This window comes from Dasypus novemcinctus, chromosome 28 (genome assembly GCF_030445035.2).
Source record: "Dasypus novemcinctus isolate mDasNov1 chromosome 28, mDasNov1.1.hap2, whole genome shotgun sequence".
Taxonomy (NCBI): Eukaryota; Metazoa; Chordata; class Mammalia; order Cingulata; family Dasypodidae; genus Dasypus; species Dasypus novemcinctus.
The window spans coordinates 12,833,787-12,846,058 of NC_080700.1; the positions used below are offsets into that span (position 1 = coordinate 12,833,787).

At 39.3% G+C, this 12,272-nt stretch overlaps 1 non-coding gene across 1 annotated transcript; it reads left to right on the plus strand.

The window, feature by feature from the left end:
• The first annotated feature begins 493 nt into the window (after positions 1-493).
• Positions 494-556, plus strand: LOC111767328 (U7 small nuclear RNA). Its single transcript, XR_002799178.1, has one exon. It is a non-coding gene; the product is annotated as a U7 small nuclear RNA (small nuclear RNA).
• Positions 557-12,272: the final 11,716 nt, after the last annotated feature.

Genomic DNA, 12,272 nt, shown 5'->3' on the forward strand with positions numbered 1-12,272 from the left:
GGGAATGAAAGGTGCAATAAATGAAATTAAAAATACACTGGAGTTATATAACAGCAGATTTGAGGAGGATAAAGAAAGGATTGGTGGGCTTGAAGAAATAGCCTCTGAAAGCAAACATAAAAAAGAACAGATGGAAAAAAGAGTGGAAAAATTGAACAAGGTGTCAGAGAACTAAATGATAACATGCAAACATATGTGTAAAGGGTGCCCAAGAAGGAGAAGAGAAGGGAAAAAGGGCAGAAGGAATATCTGAAGAAATAATCTTAGAAAAATTTGAAACCCAATTGAAGGACATGGATATCCATGTCCAAGAAGCAAAACACAGTCCCATTTGAATAAATCTAAACAGACTTAACTCCAAGACATAGTAATCAAAATGTCAAATGCCAAAGACAGAATTCTGAGAGCAGCAAGAGAAAAGCAATGCATAACATATAAGAGATACCCAATAAGATTAAGTGCAAAGTTCTCATGGAGGCAAGAAGACAGTCGTGAGTGTTACAGCTCTTTGAGAATTTGTCTAGTGGGTCTTCTGGATCTTGCTGGAAGGACCTCACATTCCCCATATTTTTTTTATACTAGTTTTTCTTCCCCTCCCCCACCCTGCTGTTACTGCTGTCTATGTGATAATCTGTCTCTATTTCTTTTTTATCTTTGTGATAATCTGTCTCTATTCCTCTTTCTTGTCTTCTCTTCTCATCTTTCCTGTCTAGAATTACCAGGATTTCATCCTGAGGAACTCTGATGTGAAGAGAGATTCCCTGTCAATTGTGCCACCTGGTCTCTTCAGTGCTTCACCTTGACTATCTCCTTGTCTATTATTGCTTCATGATCTTGGGGCGTGACTCACTTGCACGGGCACTGCCTCACCATGTGGGTATTTGGTCACCACATGGGCACTGGCTCGCTGGGCAGGTACTCAGCACACCACATGGACACTCGGCTTGCCAAGTGGGCACCCACATGTGCACATGGCACAGCATGCAGGCAATGGGCTCACCACTTGGGCACTGGTTTACCATGCAGGCACACTTTCTCTTCTTCCTGTTCACCAGCAGACCACAGGGACTGAACCTGGGTCTTCCCATATGGTAGGCAGAGGCTCTATCACACGAGCCACATCTGCATCCCACATTCCCTGTAAGAACAGAGTTAAGTTCCCATTAATAAACTGGGTGTTCTTTAAAAAAAAAAAAAATACAACATTGGTATGACATATTTAAGAAGCTGCAAGGGAAAATTTTTGAGCCAAGAATCTTATATCCAGCAAGACTGTCTTTTAAAATTGAGGGGGAGTTTAGAATTCACAGATAAACAGAAATTGAGAGAGTTTATAACCAGGAGACCAGCTTTGCAAGAAATATTAAAGGGTATGTTACAACCTGAAAAGAAAAAACAGGAGAGAGAGGCTTGTAAGAGAGTCTAGAAATGAAAAGTGTATCAGAAAAGGTAAACAAAAGTGTCAAAGAGTGGTGAAAATATGACAGATCAAACACCAATATTTAGGAATCAAATTGACAAACATTATAAAGCACTTACTTGTATTCCGAAAACTACAAATCATTGTTGAAAGAAATTTAAAAAGACCTAAATAATGGGAAGAACATGCCATGCTCACGTGTTGGAAGACTAAACATGATTAAGATGTTATTTCTACTCAAATTGATATACAGATTGAGTGCAATTCTGATAAAAATTGCACCAGCATTTAAAAAGTAAGTGGAAAGCATGATTATCAAATTTATTAGGAAGGGTAAGGGGTCATGAATACCAGAAACACCTTAAAAAAGGAAAGTGAAGTTGGAGGACTCTCACTTCTGGACTTTAAATCATATTACCAAAGTATACTGTTGAAAACAGTATGGTATTGGCATAAAGACAGATACACCAATGGAAATGAACTGATGGTTTCACAAACAGTCCACATCTAGGTTCAAGAGATTTTTCTCAAGCCTGTCAAATCCACCCAGCTCAGGCAGAACAGTCCATTCAATAAATGGTGCTGGGAGAACTGGATATCCTTAGCCAGAAGAAAGAAAAATGACCCTCTCACACACCTTATACAAAAATTAACTCAAAATGGAACAAAAACCTAAAGATAAAAGCAAGAACCATAAAGCTTCTAGAAGAAAATGTAGGAAAGTATCTTCAAGACCTGGTTTAGGTAATGGATTCTGAAAGGAGATAAGAGCAGGACTGACATGAACTACTTAAGTTTAAAGTAAGCAGAAGCTTTAATTAACCTTACTGTAAAACTGTGGAAACATACATAGATGATGGTAACATTATAGTGATTAACAGCTGGTGTATAAATGGGAATGTGGCTGAAAAGTATAGTCTAAGGATGTAAATTCTAATTGACAGAAAGCTAGAGAATAAATTGTAACTGAATAACACAGTAAACCCACAGGTGGATGACAATAGCAGTTGATGGTACAGATGTGAGAGTGTCCTTTGTGATCTAGAGTAGATATACATCACTATTTGCAGGGTGGGGTGAATGTGGAGAAGCATGGGAAAAATACAACTGGAATGATGTATGGACTCTGGTTTACAAAATTAGTGTAATATTCATGCATCTATGCCAAAGAGGTACTGTGTTGATAATGTGGGAGTATGGAAAAAGTGTGCGAAGTGTAAGCTATGAACCTGGAATAATTAGATGACATTCTTTCACAATTTTTAACGAATGTGCCACCACACAGTGGTGTGTTGAAGAAGGGTGTTGTATGGGAATTCTGTACATGTGCATGATTGTTTTGTAAGTTTACAACTTCTGTCATAAAAATATATTTAAAAAATAATAATAGGGTAGGATGGAGGAAAAATACACCAAATGTAAGATAGGGACTGTTGTTAGGAATAAGATTTTTATGACATTCTTTCGGAATTTGTTACAAATGTCGCACAATGGACACTGTTGGTAGTGGTTGATATATGGGACCCTTGTATGATGTTAGGCATGTTTGCTTCATTAAGTTCACAACTTTTAATATGCACTGTTTATGCATGTTCACATATAAGTCATATAAAAATAATAGGGTGGATTTGGGGAAAAATACTCCAAATGTAAGATACTTTGGTTACTAGTAATATTTTGAGGATGCTCTTTAATCATTAGTTAAAAATGTTTGACAACAATGTAAGGCATTTGTGGAGGATGAGGTATGAGAGTCCTGTATGTCATGTATGTTTTGTAAGTTCACAACTATTACTTTACATTTTTTGTTTACATAATTTTATGTAAGAGTGACAGACTTCAATAAATGAAGAAAATGGAAAGAAAAAAAAAAAACACCCGCAATTCAGAAGTCCCCTGGGTGGAATAAGAGAATGGAGGTAATGAAGGAAAGAATCAGGGACATGGAATGTAGACCGGTAACATGATCTAATGAAGAACACAGACTGGGGGAAAAGGCTAAACTAAAGTTAGCAGGAGGAGACGGGGCAAGATGGCATCTGAGTGAGTGCACCTCATAATCTCTCCTGCAAAGAAGTGGCTGATTAGGGATGGAGTCCTGCTGGACTGAGCAGTTTCAGGTACAGGGCAGGAGGTGTCTGGAAGCCGATTTGGTGAGACAGCGACAGAAGAGATTCTTGCAAGAGGTAGAATTTTGGGTTTCTGACACAGAGGTCAGAAGTTGTGGGCAGGACCCTTCCCCCTAGGGCTGGTGGCCCAGCTGCAGTGATCCCTGAAAACTTTGCTGTGCTGAGGTGTTCCCAAACCCCGAGTGGGCTGTTTCGGGGGCTTGGAGGGCAGGAGGTCTCTGGATGTCAATTTGGTGAGACAGCGACAGAAGAGATTCTTGCAAGAGGTAGAATTCTGGGTTTCTGACACAGAGGTCAGAAGTTGTGGGCAGGACCCTTCCCCCTAGGGCTGGTGGCCCAGCTGCAGTGATCCCTGAAAACTTTGCTATGCTGAGGTGTTCTCAAACTCTGAGCAGGCTGTTTCAGGGGCTTGGAGGGCAGGAGGTGTCTTGATGTCGATTTGGTGAGACAGTGACAGAAGAGATTCTTGCAAGAGGTGGAATTTTGGGTTTCAGACAAGGAGGTCAGAAGTTGTAGGTGGAATCATCCCCCTAGGACTGGCGGCCCGGCTGTGGCAATCCCTGAAAACTTGGTTCTGCTGTGGTGTCCCCAGACCCTAAGAAGGCTGTTTCAGGGGCTTGCAGGGCAGGAGGTGTCTGGAGGTCGATTTGGTGAGACAGTGACAGAAGAGATTCTTGTGAGAGGTGGAATTTGGGGTTTTTGACACGGAGGTCAGAAGTTGTGTGCAGGACCCCTCCCCCTAGGGCTGGCAGCCCAGCCATGGCAATCCCTGAAAACTTTGTTGTGTTGTAGTGTTCCCAAACTCCATGTTTACCAGAAGCATGGTTCCCAGGTCTGTATCCCCTAAACCCTGGTAGCCCACACTCCAGAGACTCACATACCTTGAGTCTGCAATATCACAGACTTCCCATTCCTGAATCCACCGCACCAAGAGATCCATCTGAGGTCAGTGATTACCCTAGCCTTCCAAGTTTTTTTTTTCTTTGAGCTTGGAGGAGCATGCCAGCTGACTTGGGGAGAGTCTGGGAAGAAAGGAGAGGGGAATCTGAGGAGAAAGCCCAATTTATCTAAACATCCTGGGATAGGAAACTTCCATCTGGGAGAAGGTGGAATCAGAAAATCAATTAGACCTCCCCTAGCACACCTAAGGGGAAGGGACTGTAGGACGTGTTATCCAAGCTTCCAATAGCATATTTGGGGTTTCTGGTGAGGTGTAGGTGCTCTCATGCTGGAAATAGAGAGTCATACTCTTCTGTGTTGAGTTGGTTCAACTAGGACTCACTTGAATCTCCTATGGGACATCTCAGGCTGCTTCCCTGCTGCCCTGGGAGAGAAGCGAGGAAGGGAGAAAGGAGGAAGGCCAGATCCCTAAGCGTTTTATTTAACTGCAAAGAGGATTCTTAGCCTGAAACTTTGGTTCTTTCTTTTTTTTTTTGTCATGGTTGCTACTGTTGCATTGTCTCCTGCTCTTTTCTCCCGTTTTATTACCCAAGGTCCTTTTTCATTTATTTTGTTTTTCTCTCTTTTTCTAGCTTGTTCCCCCCTTCTTTTCTTTGTTCCCCCCTTCTCTTCTCTTTTTTTTCCCCTTTTTCTCTCTTTTTCTTCTTTTTTTATTTTATCTTCTTTATATAATAGGTGCTGAAGGGAGCACTTCACATTTGCTGTTTCCTCATCATCCATTTCTTCTTTTCTGTGTGTATTGATTTTGGACACCTACACTCTCCCCTTTCCTTTACATCTTTCTAACCTCCATCATCTACTGTTTCTCTTACATTCTACCTCCCTTTCTTTGGCCCCCAAATTGTCTGACTTTTTATTTCTAATAACTTTGTTCTGTTTTCTGTCTTTTATTCACTATTGATATTATTGACTTTCTTTTCTCTTTCCTTTCTCTCATGAAAACACTGGCCTTTTAACTTACTATATTCCTCCCAATATTCAGTTGACTGTCTCATTATAGGTACTCTACTTACTGCTATAACTTTACACAACTTAAATAAGTCTAATATCTACTCTCCTAGATCTCACATTGTTGCACTGTTAACAATTATTACCAATACTACTTCATACATTTTCTTTTCTTACTTATTTTGCTTCCTCTGGCCCTAAACTTAGCCAGCAACAAGAAAATAGAGTAAGAAGAACAAAGTGACAAAGATAAGATGTAACACTTCTGCACGAACAACACTAATTACTCCCCATGACTAGACAAAGAAGCTAAGGAACTGATTAAACCCAACAAGATAAAATGATGACCAGACAGCAACAAAAAACTACAAACCAAACCAATAATCAGGAAAACATGGCCAAATACAATGAACAAACTAAAAACGAGTAAGAGAGCAGAACATCGGAGAAGTAATTAAAGCAATCAAAACATATATTAGAGACAAGCTTAATGAAGTAAAGGAAAGATTAACAACATGAAGAAAACACTTGGAGAGAATAGAGAAGAAATTTCAGTCATACACAAAGAGATAACAGATATGATGATGATGAACACCACAGTTCAAGAAATCAAAAATATGCTCTCAGCAAATAGCAGCAGATTACAAGAGGCAGAGGAGAGAATTAGTGACATGGAAGACAGTACATGTGAAATCAAACAGATAGTAGAACTGATCGATAAAAATATAGAAAAAACCCAGCTGTGACTTAGGGACCTGAATGAAAATGCAAAACACACAAACATACATATCATAGGCATCCCAGAAGGAGAAGAGAAGGGAAAGGGCACAGAAGGGGTGTTGGAGGAAATAATGGCTGAAAACTCACAAAATCTACTGAGGGAGATGGATGGACATGTCCAGGAAGCACAACACACTGCAAACACCATAAATCCCAACAGGCCTACCCCAGGATGTATACTTGTCAAATTACCCAATGTTCAAGACAAAGAGAAAATTCTAAAAGCAGCAAGAGAAAAGAAAGCCACTACATACAAGGGAGGCTCCATAATATTAACTGCTGATTTCTCATCTGAAACCATGGAGGCAAGAAGGCAGTGGTATGATAGACTCAAGGTACCAAAAGAAAAACATTTCTGACTACGAATACTCTACCCACCTAAACTAGCATTTAAAAATGATGGAGAGTTCAAAATATTCACAGATAAACAGAAATTAAAAGAGTATGCCAACAAGAACCCTACCCTTCAAGAAATACTAAAGGAGTTCTGCAGGAAGAAAGATAAAAACAGGAGAGGCAGAGTTGGAAGACACTGTAAGAGCAACAAAAAAGACAAAAAGAAAAGAAAAGCAAACAAACAAAACTGAAAAACACAAGTCCAAAGAAAATATGGCTAACATAAATAATTTCTTAAAAGTAATAACACTGAATGTCAATGGATTAAATTCACCTGTCAAGAGATCAGACTGGAAGACTGGATAAAGAAATATGACCCATCTATATGCTGTCCAGAAGAAACACATCTTAGACCAAGGAATTCATGGAGGTTGAAAGTTAATGACTGGAAAACAATCTTATGAGCAAACAATAACCAAAAAAAGGCAGGAGTAGCTATATTAATATCAGACAAAATAGACTTTAAATGTGAAACAATTGTGAGAGACTAAGATGGATACTACATATTAGTGAAAGGGACAATCTGTCAAGAAGATCGAACAATCATAAATATTTATGTTCCTAACAAGGGCACCTCTAAATACATGAGGCAAACACTGGAAAAACTAAGTAAAAGAATAGATGCCTCTAAAATTATAGTGGGGGACTTTAATACACCACTATCAACTTTGGACAGAACATCTCAGAAGAGAATCAATAAAGAAACAAAAACTATGAACAGTATATTAGAGGAGCTAGACCTAATAGACATATACAAATCACTACACATGAATACAGCAGGATATACATTTTTCTCAAGTGCACATGGATCATTTTCCAAGATAAACCATATGTTAGGGCACAAAGAAAGGCTCAAGGAATTCAGAAAGATCAAAATCATACAAAATAATTTCTCTGACCACAGTGGCGCAAAGCTGGAAATCTACAAGGGCCAAGGGCCCAGTTTTTACACCAAGATATGGAAATTAAACAGTAGACTGATAGAAAAACAGTCAAAGAGGAAATCTCAAAAGAAATGAATAACTACCTTGAAACTAATGAAAATGATAACACAACATACCAAAACATATGGGATGCAGCAAAAGCAGTACTGAGCGGGAAATTTATAGCCATAAATTCATACATCCAAAAAGAAGAGCCAAAACTGAAGAACTAACTGCACATTTGGAGGAATTAGTAAAAAAAAAAAAAAAAGTAATCCAACAGGAAGAAGAAAGAAAGAACAAAGATAAGAGCAGAACTAAATGAAATAGAAAATAAGAAAGCACTTGAAAAGATAAATAAAACCAAGAGCTGGTTCTTTGAGAAGATCAATAAAATTGACAAACCCTTAGGTAGACTAACGAAGAAAAAAAGAGAGAAGATGCAAATATACAAAATAAGAAATGAGAAAGGAGATATCACCACTGACCCCACAGAAATAAAGACTAACATAAGAGCATACTTTGAAAAACTATATTCCAAAAAAAAAATGACAATACAGAGGAAATGGACAAATTCCTAGAAACACATAAGCAGTCTATATTAATGAAAGAAGAAATTGATGATCTCAACAAACCAATCACAAGTAAAGAGATAGAATCAGTCATTAAAAACCTACCAATTAAGAAGAGCCCCAGGCAAGACGGCTTCACAGGTGAATTCTACAAAACATTCCAGAAAGAACTAACACCAATCCTGCTGAAACTCTTCCAAAAAATCGAAACAGAAGGAACATTACCAACCTCATTCTATGATGCCAACATTACCCTAGTACCAAAGCCAAAGACATCACAAGAAAGGAACAATATAGACCAATTTCTCTAATGAACCTAGACATAAAAATCCTCAACAAAATACTTGCTAGCTGTATTCAACAACACATTAAGCAAATTATTCACCATAACCCAGTGGGATTCATTCCGGGTATGCAAGGATGGTTCAACATAAGAAAATCAATCAATGTAATACACCATATAAACAGAGTGAAGGAAAAAAATCACGTGATTATATCTATAGATGCATAAAAAGCATTTGACAAAATACACACCCTTTCCTCATTAAAAAAAAAAAACTGCAAAAGATCAGAATACAAGGAAATTTTCTGAACATGATAAAGAGCATATATGAAAAACCTACAGCCAACATCATTTACAATGGTGAAATCCTAAAATCTTTCCCTCTAAGATCAGGAACAAGACAAGGATGCCCACTCTCACCTCTTCTATTTAACATTGTCTTAGAAGTACCTGCTCAAGCACTGAGGCAAGAACTAGATATAAAAGGCATTCAAATTGGAAAGGAAGAGGTCAAAATTTCATTATTTGCAGATGACATGATTCTATACATAGAAAACGCTGAGAGGTCTACAACAAAGCTTCCAGAACTCATAAATGAGTTTAGTAAAGTTGCAGGTTATACGATCAAAGCACAAAAATCAGTAGCATTTCTGTACACCAATAATGAGCAAGCTCAGGAGGAAATCAAGAAACAAATACCATTTACAATAGTAAATAAAAAATCAAATACCTAGGAATAAATTTACTGAAGATGTAAAATACGTACACACAGAGAACTACACAACACTGTTTAAGGAAATCAAAGAAGACCTAAATAAATGGAAGAATATTCCCTGTTCATGGATAGGAAGACTAAATATTAAGATGTCTCTCCTACCAAAACTGATCTACACATTCAACACAATCACAATAAAAATCAACACAGCATTCTTTAATGAACTAGAAAAACTAGCTATGAAATTTATTTGTAAAGGAAAGAGGCCCCGAATAGCCAAAGACATACTGAAAAAGAAAAATGAAAGTGGAGGAAACATACTACCTGACTTCAAAACATACTATGAAGCTACAGTAGTGAAAACAGTATGGCACTGGCACAAGGATAGATACACTGACAAATGGAACCAAATTGAGAGTTCTGATATAAATCCTCCTATATACAGTCAAACAATATTCGATAAGGCCACCAAACCCTCTCAACTGGGAGAGAATGGCCTCCTCAACAAGTGGTGCCTCAGTGGCAGACTTGGCCTAGTGGTTAGGGTGTCCATCTAACCCAAGGGAGGTCCACGGTTCAAACCCCGGGCTTCCTTGACCATGTGGAGGTGGCCCATGCTGGCCCATGTGCAGTGCTGATGTGCACAAGGAGTGCCGTGCCACGCAGGGGTGCCCCCTGTGTAGGGGAACCCACGCGCAAGGAGTGTGCTCCGTAAGGAGAGCCGCCCAGCACGAAAGAAAGTGCAGCCTCCCCACGAATGGCACCACACACACAGAGAGCTGACACACAAGATGACGCAACAATGAGAAACACAGATTCCCCTGTAGGTGACAACAGAAGCAGACGAAAAAGACGCAGCAAATAGACACAGAGAACAGACAACTGGGGTGGAGGGTGGGAAAAGGAGAGAAACAAACAAACAAACAAAAGGAAAAAAAAAAAGGTGCCTGGGGAACTGGATATCCATTTGTAAAAGAATGAAAGAGGATTACCAACTCACACCTTATACAAAAATCAACTCGAGATGGATCAAAGACCTAAAAATAAGAGCTAAGCCCATAAAGACTTTGGAAAGCAATGTTGGAAACCATCTACAGGATCTTGTATTAGGAAATGGCTTCATGAACTTCACACCCAAAGACATGTTAAATGACACCAAAAATGTATAGGGGCCGATAGGCTAAAATGTAAATCATAAGGTAAAACATAAGATAACTAAAAATTTAGAAAATTGTATAGTCTAAAATATAAACCACAATGTAAACACAAATGTTACCTTGTTTGAAAGCTATTGTCTCAATTACTGTACATCAGTTTCAGTAAATATATTATAAATATGTAAAAAGATTATTGCTGTGGAAGAGAAAAGGGTTTTATGTTGGATATGTGGGAGTACCGTATATTGTATATACAAATTACTGTGATCTAAAACTTTTGTGAAAACAAGCTTAATAATTAGGAAAAAAAAAGAATGGACATAGACACTGAGGAAAAGACGGAAGAAGTTGCCTTGCCAATTTGCATACAGGGCAACACTTATTGCAGTGATGGAAGGCAAAACATCAAAAACAAAGCTTTTGCATTTTTAAATTTTTTGATACCCCAATTAATTTTTACCTTAATTTTTCTAAATTAATATGCATTCTATATCTAACCTTTAAACCCATCACAATATTCCATTTTACTATTAATGGAACCTGGCAATATATTGGACTTCATTTTTGAATAAGTTTTGGATCACAGAGAGTTTCAACATGGCAGGGGAGGAATACTGGTGTGGGATGTTATTGACAGGGGACACATGGTTGGCAGGGAGTTCTCTGAGGTACATATCCACGGTACATAAAAATATTTGGATATTTTCATAGTGGTTATAATTAAAAACAAGTGAGGGAGTGCTATGTTCTTAGCCAGGGGAGCTCTATCACATTCCCTAAAGGAACAGCAACAATCCCCCAAGTGCAACAGCAAAGACCAAAAAAGAAGGAAGGTCCAACAATGAGCCCTTGATACTAATGACTATGTTTGTCAGCCTGTGCACCTGAAATAAGAACAAGGCCTAGAGCTGCAGGGTACCTAAGAGTTACCTCTTGAGAACCTCCATGTTGCTCAAATGTGGCCAGTCCCGAAGCCAAACTCAGCATGTAAATGCATTGCCTTCCCCCCAGCGTGGGCCATGACTCCTGGGGATGAGCCTCCCTGGTGCCAAGGGATTACTATCAAGTACCAGCTGATGATGTAACTAGAAAATGACCTTGAATAAAAGGGTCAACTCAGACCAGCAGAATATCTCAGTCTACATATAATACCAGGAGTTAAAAATGCTTTTTGACCTGAATAAAAGGGGGAAATGGAAAGGACAAATGTGTTTATATGGCTGAGTCTCCATAAGCTGGGAGGTTATCAGAGGAGTCGCCCTTATGCACACCTCAGCAGAGTCCCACAAAGTAGATACAACCCCAGGTACTGGTTCTTCTGAGGGCTACAGAGATCCACAGGTTCTATGGTCATGGCAGATGGAGTTCAGTGCCATGTCAGTTGGCCCTACTTTGGAGTTTGTGTTTCTGTGTGATGGAGCTGGACTCAGATGTGATCTTTGTCCACAAGCCTCTCCTGTTACTTTTACCAGACCTGTAGTTGGCACTGGGGTTTAGTGTATACCCAGGGGACCTGAATCTCTGGACAGACCATGTGATAGCCAGGTCCTAAGCCTCAACAGACTTGCAACTGCTACACTCTGGTTTATTGGACTTACCCACTCAGCTAACAGGGAGGTGAAGAAGGTCATCCACCACACCAGGGAGCCAAGAGTGCCTACAACTGAAAGCAGGAGAATTGCATTCAGCAACCATGTGGAATCTATGCCCCCTCTTGATACAGATGTGGACACAACCATTCCAAGGTACACATAATGGAGGAATAGAATATGGATTAGCATGGTCTTACTGATATTCTATACATAAACTATTGTGATTAGTAATCGAAGAAAATGTGGCATTGGTGTGGAGAAAGTAGCAATGGTGGCTGCTGGGGATAGGGAGTGGGAGGAAGAGATGTGATGTGGGGGCATTTTCGGGACTTGGAGTTGTCCTGGGTGGTGCTGCGGAGACAGTTACCAGACACTGTATGTCCTCCCATGGCCCAAT